Source organism: Rhinopithecus bieti, unplaced genomic scaffold (genome assembly GCF_001698545.2).
Source record: "Rhinopithecus bieti isolate Rb0 unplaced genomic scaffold, ASM169854v2 scaffold_10347, whole genome shotgun sequence".
Lineage (NCBI taxonomy): Eukaryota > Metazoa > Chordata > Mammalia > Primates > Cercopithecidae > Rhinopithecus > Rhinopithecus bieti.
This window is the reverse complement of record NW_016806836.1, coordinates 1,931,342-1,937,853: the sequence shown is the minus strand read 5'-3', so window position 1 is coordinate 1,937,853 and position 6,512 is coordinate 1,931,342.

Genomic DNA, 6,512 nt, shown 5'->3' with positions numbered 1-6,512 from the left:
CCAGGCTGGAGTGCAAGTGGTGTAATTTCAGCTCACTGCAGCCTCTGCCTCCTGGGTTCAAGGGATTCTCGTGCCTCAGCCTCCCTAGTAGCTGGGATTACAGGCGTCAAAAGGTATGTTCATTTCAATTATTTCCAAATTATATTCCCAAAAGTTCACACCAATTTACATTCTTACCAGTGATGTATAATGTTACCTGTTGTTTCACATCCTTACCAAGTAGCTGAGACTACAGACTTATGTCACCACACCTGGCTAATTTTTAATTTTTTGTAGAGACAGGGCCTCCCTATGTTATCCAGGCTGATCTTTGTCTGTCTTTTGTGTTGCAAATATTTTTCAGTGGGGCATTTTTTTAGCTGACTTTAAAAATTGTATTCTTGTGTGTGTGTGTGTGTGTGTGTGTGTGTGTGTATACATATATAATACATTAATTGAAATTCACATAACATAAAGGTAACCATTTTAAAGTTTATAATTCAATGGTATTTAAACATTATGCACATTCATTATATTATGTAAGTACCACCACTAATTTAAAAAAACACTACTAATTTTGATTACCACAACTTCAAAAACATTTTGATCACCATAAAAGAAAACCTTGTATCCATTAAGCAATCTATCTTTATTTCCCCTCTCACCAGGGTCATTTATTTCATTTTGTTTTGTTGGCTTTTATTTCTTTTTTTGAGATGGAGTCTCACTCTGTCACCCAGGCTGGAGTGCCATGACACCATCTCAGTTCACTGCAACCTTCACCTCCCGGGTTTAAGCGATTCTCCCACCTCAGCCTCCTGAGTAGCTGGGATTATAGGCATCAGCCATCACGCCTAGCAAATTTTTGTATTTTGAGTACAGACAGGGTTTCACGATGTTTGCCAGGCTGGTCTTGAACTCCTGACCTCAGGTGATCTGCCCGCCTCGGCCTCCCAAAGTTCTGGGATTACAGATGTGAGCTACCACGCCCAGCCAACCATTTGTTTTTATGGAGCCACATTTTTTTTTTTTTTTTCTTTTTTTGAGACGGAGGTTCTCCCTGCTTCACCAGGCTGCGAGTTCATGGGGCCAGATCTCAGCTCACTTGCCAAGCCTCCGCCTCCAGGTTCAGCCATTCTCCTGCCTCAGCCTCCCGAGTAGGCTGGCACTACAGCGCCGCCACCTCGCCCGGCTAGTTTTTTGCTATTTTTAGCCAGAGACGGCGTTCAACTGGTTAGCCCAGTAGCCAGGATGGTTTCGATCTCCTGACCTCGTGATCCGCCCGTCTTGGCCTCCCAAAGTGCTGGGATTACAGGCTTGAGCCACCGCGCCCAGCCCACATTTATATATATATATATATATGTGTGTGTGTGTGTGTGTGTGTGTGTGTGTGTGTGTGTGTGTGTTTGCGACAGAGATCTTGCTCTGTCACTCAGGCTGGAGTGCAGTGTTGTGATCATAGCTCACTGCAGCCTGAGTGACAGGGCTCATGGGCTCATGCAAGCCTCCTGCCTCAGCCTCCTGAGTAGCTAGGACTACAGGTGCACACCAGCACAACCAGTTTACTGATCTTTTTCATAATGGCTTGAAGATTTTGTGCCATGCATGGGAATGCCTTTCTTACTTGATTATTAAAAGGCAAAGGAGACCAAGCATGGTGGCTCACACCTGTAATCTCAGCACTTTGGGAGGCTGAAGTGGGTGGATCACTTGAGGTCAGGAGTTCAAGAGCAGCCTGACCACATAGTGAAACCTCATCTCTACTAAAAATACAAAATAGCTAGCCATGGTGGCACACGCCTTTAATCCCAGTTACTCGAGAGCCTGAAGCAGGAGAATCATTTGATCCCAGGAGACAGAGTTTGCAGTGAGCTGAGATCATGCCACTGCACTCCAGCCTGGGCAACAGAGTGAGACTCTGTCTCAAAAAAAAGCAATGGATTTTCAAATTATTATTAATGGTCAGTGAAATCTTAAAACCTGGGAACCACTGTTGTAGATCACCCTCCCTAGAACAGGAGTTCCTGGAAGCATAGGGACGTCCCATTTGTCCCCATCTGTAGCCCCCAGAACAAAGTTGGACAGTGAGTAAGTATGCAGTAAGTGGTGGTTAAAGGCAGTTTCTACCTCCAGATTAGAAAAGGAAAACATCTCATATTCTCTTTTAGTCCTTTTAGAGTGTGTTTTTAAAAAATATGTTTTTTATCCATCTGGGGTTTATTTTAGTGATGAGAATGAAGTAGAGATACAGCTTTATTTTTTTCCAAGTGGCTAGCCAGTTGAACCAACACCATACTGAATAATCTGTCTTCCCCCTACTGATTTGAAATGCCACCTTTAGCATATACTCAATTCCCACATGTATTTGGGTCTATTTCTGGACTCCCTATCCTGTCCTGGTGATGGCTCTGTCTGGGATTCTGTATTTTTTTAAAGCTCCCCAGGTGATTCTGATGCAGCCAGTCTGCAGATGGTGCTTATCTATGATGAGATTTTTTTTGTGGATTCTTAGCAATGAAGGAAAAAAGAGTATCACAAACTTAAAGTTATTTTTGAGGGTCCTTCTTTTATTTTGTGATTATGTACTTACTGTATTTTTTATTTTAAGACTTTTAAATAAATTAACATTGATAGTAGATGGTCATTCTGGCTTATTTATTTCTAAGTGCTTGTTTTGGAGACGGAGTTTTGCTCTTGTTGCCCAGGGTGGAGTGCAATGGCATGATCTCGGCTCACCAGAACTTCCGCCTCCCGGGTTCAAGTGATTCTCCTCCCTCAGCTTCCCAGGTAGCTGGGATTATAGGCACGTGCCACCACGCCCAGCTAATTTTGTATTTTTAGTAGAGAAAGGGTTTCTCCATGTTGGTCAGGCCGGTCTTGAACTCCTGACGTCAGGTGATCTGCCCGCCTTGGCCTCCCAAAGTGCTGGGATTACAGGCGAGATAGAATTGTGTATTTAAAATAGGTGAGTCTTGTAGGCATGAGCCACTGCACCCAGGCTTCTAAGTACATTTTTAACGGAGTATAACATAGAGAACATAGAGAAATGTACACAAACCGTAAGTGTACAGCTTGATGAAGTCTCACTAACTGTACACACCTGTATTAGTTTCATAGGGCTGCTATCATAGATGAACAGAAACCTGGTGGCTTAAAACAGCAGAAGTTTATTATCCTACAGTTTGGAGGCCAGAAGTCCAAAATCAAGGTGTCGGCGGTTCTACAGGAGAATCCTTTCTTGACTCTTTCCAGCTTCTAGTAGCTCCAGGAGTTCCTTGGCTTGTGGCAGCATCACATCAACCTCTCTGCCTCCATGGCCTTCTTCTTTTCATCTCTGTTTCAAATCCCCTTCAGCCTTTCTCTCTCTCTCTCTCTCTTTTTTTTTTTTTTTCTGTATTTTACATAGAGACAGGTTTTCTCCATGTTGGTCAGGCTGGTCTCGAACTCCCAACCTCAGGTGATCTTCCCGCCTCGGCCTCCCAAAGTGCTGGGACTACAGGCGTGAACCACCGCGCCCGGCTGAGACATGGAGTTTAAGACCAGCCTGAGCAACCTAGCAATACCACCATCCCTACAAAATATACAAAAATTAGGCATGCCTGTAGTCCCAGTTACGTGGGAGGCTGAGGCAGGAGGATCACTTGAACCCAGAAGTATGAGTTTGCAGGGAGCTCTGATCAAGCCATTGCACTTCAACCTGGGCCACAGTGAGACCCTGTCTCAAAAAAAAAAAGGAAAATAAAATAAAATAAATAGGATATACAATGCCAGATGACTCCTCCATACTCTGCCTGGCAGTGGAGTGACCACTATCTATCTTATCTTAATTTTCTTCTTCTTCTTCTGTTTGTTTTTTTTTCTGAGACAGGGACTCAGCCTAGCCCAGTCTGCAGTGCGGTGGTGCAATCACAGTTCACTGTAACCTCAAGCAGGGCTCAAGTGATCCTTCCATCTCAGCCTCCGCAGTAGCTGAGACTATACAGACACACACTGCCAAGCCCACTGAATTTTTTTTACTGTGGAGACGAGGTCTCATTATGTTGCCCAGGCTGGTCTTGAACCCCTGGGCTCAAACAGTCTTCCCGCTGTGGCTTCCCAAAGTGCTGGGATTACAGGTGTGGGCCACTGAGGCTGGCCCAACTTTTTGTTTTGAAAAATTCTCAAACCGTCACAGAAGTTGCAGGAGTAGTACAGTGACCTTCACTCATTACCTTCACCTAGACTCAGCGGTTGTGCTCATATTTCCGTATTTATAATACTTCCTCTTCTCTCTCTCTCTGTATTTATTTATATTTATACAGGTAATACTTTTTTTTTATGAACCACAAGGGAGTTAGTTGCACACATCTTCACATTTCACCCTTAAACCTCCAAAGAATAAGGGCAGTTTCTTACATAACCACAGTACAATTATCCAATATATAATCTACATTCAAATTTCTCAGCCGGGCACAGTGGCTCACGCCTGTGACCCCAGCACTTTGGGAGGCCGAGGTAGGCGGATCATCTGAGGTCAGGAGGTTGAGATCAGCCTGGTCAACACGGTGAAACCCCATCTCTACTAAAAATACAAAAATTAGCTGAGCGTGGTGGTGCACGCTTGTAGTCACAGCTACTTAGGAAGCTGAGGCATGAGACTCGCTTGAACCTGGGAGGTGGAGGTTGCAGTGAGCCAAGATCGCACCACTGCATTCCAGCCTGGGCAACAGAGTGAGACTCTGTCTCAAAAAACAAACAAACAAACCAAAAAACAAAAAAACCCCACAAACTTCTCCAAGTGTCCCACAGACATCCCTTAATGTGCTCAATTAAAAAAATTTAAAACCCAGGGCCCAATCAAGAACTTCACATTACTTTTCGTGTTCATGTTCTGATTATTTTGGCCATTCTTTGACTTATTTATTTATTTATTTGACAGTCTCACCCTGTTGCCCAGGCTGGAGTGCATTAGTGTCATCTCGGCTCACTGCAACCTCCACCTCCCAGGTTCAAGTGATTCTCCCACGTCAGCCTCTCGAGTAGCTGAGACTACAGGCACGCGATACCACACCCGGCTCATTTTTGTATTTCTAGTAGAGACAGGGTTTCGCTGTGTTGGCCAGCTGGTCTTGAACTCCTGACCTCAGGTGATCTGCCTGCCTTGGCCTCGCAAAGTGTTGGGATTACAGGTGTGAGCCACCGCCTGAGATCCAATTTCTTAAATGGATTCTGGGGCTTTAAAAGTTGGAGGACTAGCTGGGCACAGTGGCTCATGCCTGTAATCCCAGCTAACTGGGAGGCTGAGGTGGGAGGATCACTTGAATGGAGACGTTCGAGTACAGCCTGGGCAACAAAGTGAGACCTCCTGTCTCTCTATTTAAAAAAAGAAAGAAGGAAGGAAGGAAAGAGAAAGAAAGAAGGAAGGAAGGAAAGGGAAGGGAGGGGAAGGGAGGGTAGAGGAGGGGAGGGGAGGGAGGAAGAGGAGTGGAGGGGAGGGGAGGGAAGGGAAGGGAAATTGGAGGACCCCTGAGTCACAGGAAGCTACTCTAGTCTCTAAGGTCAGCCTGAGTGGGATTTTGGGGTGCTTTGCAGAAAAGAGAGGAACCTCCCCTGCACTCTTCGCAGGCTCCAGGTCTACTCTGAGCCCACACCTACCCGAAGGCATGCCTGCTGGGGTGTTACTTGCTGAGCGAGTGAGGCAATCCCTGCAATGAAGGTGTGGTGGTCCTGGAGCGAGCCTGAACCTTGGGGCAAGAGGGAAGGACAAAGTACTTCTCAGCCATTGCAGGGTGTGTGTGTAACCTGCCCTACCAGTGTGTGACTCAGGCTGAAACTAGACCCAGCATTCACCCTGTCTAAGCTGAGTTGGTTAGTGTCTGGAGTGCTGTCAATTGCTTTACATTTGCCCTTCAGGGAAATGCTTTTGCACTGACAGATGGGACCCAGATTGGAGGTTGTTAAATCTGCATAGCCCTACTCCTCCATTTCCACATGGCAGACTCCTATTCACACTTCAAAACCCGGCCCAGGTGGTGCTCCTGCCGAACCCTTTCCTGACCTCTGACCTCTCCCCCATGGAGTGAATAATGTTATCTTCCAATATGCACTCTGGAGTCAGACTGCCTGGGTGTGAATCCCTTCTCTGTCACTTACTAGCTGTGTAACTTTGGTCAAATTACTTCACTTCTCTGTACTTCTCCTTCTACATCTGCAGAATGGGAAAAATTATAGCACCCATTTCACTGGGTAGTTGTGGGGGTTAAATGAATTATTATATATAAATACTTAGGATAGTGCTTGGCACACAATATGAGCTCAAAAACAGCTGACTAATATTACTCTTCCTCTTATTATTATTATTTAGACAGAGTATTGCTCTGTGGCCTAGGCTGGAGTACAGTGGCTTGATCTTGGCTCACTGCAACCTCTGCCTCCCAGGTTCAAGCAGTTCTCATGCCTCAGCCTCCTGAGTAGCTGGGATTACAGGCGAGTGCCACCATAGCCCACTATTTTTTTTTTTGTATTTTTTTTTTTGTATTTTTAGTAGAGATGGG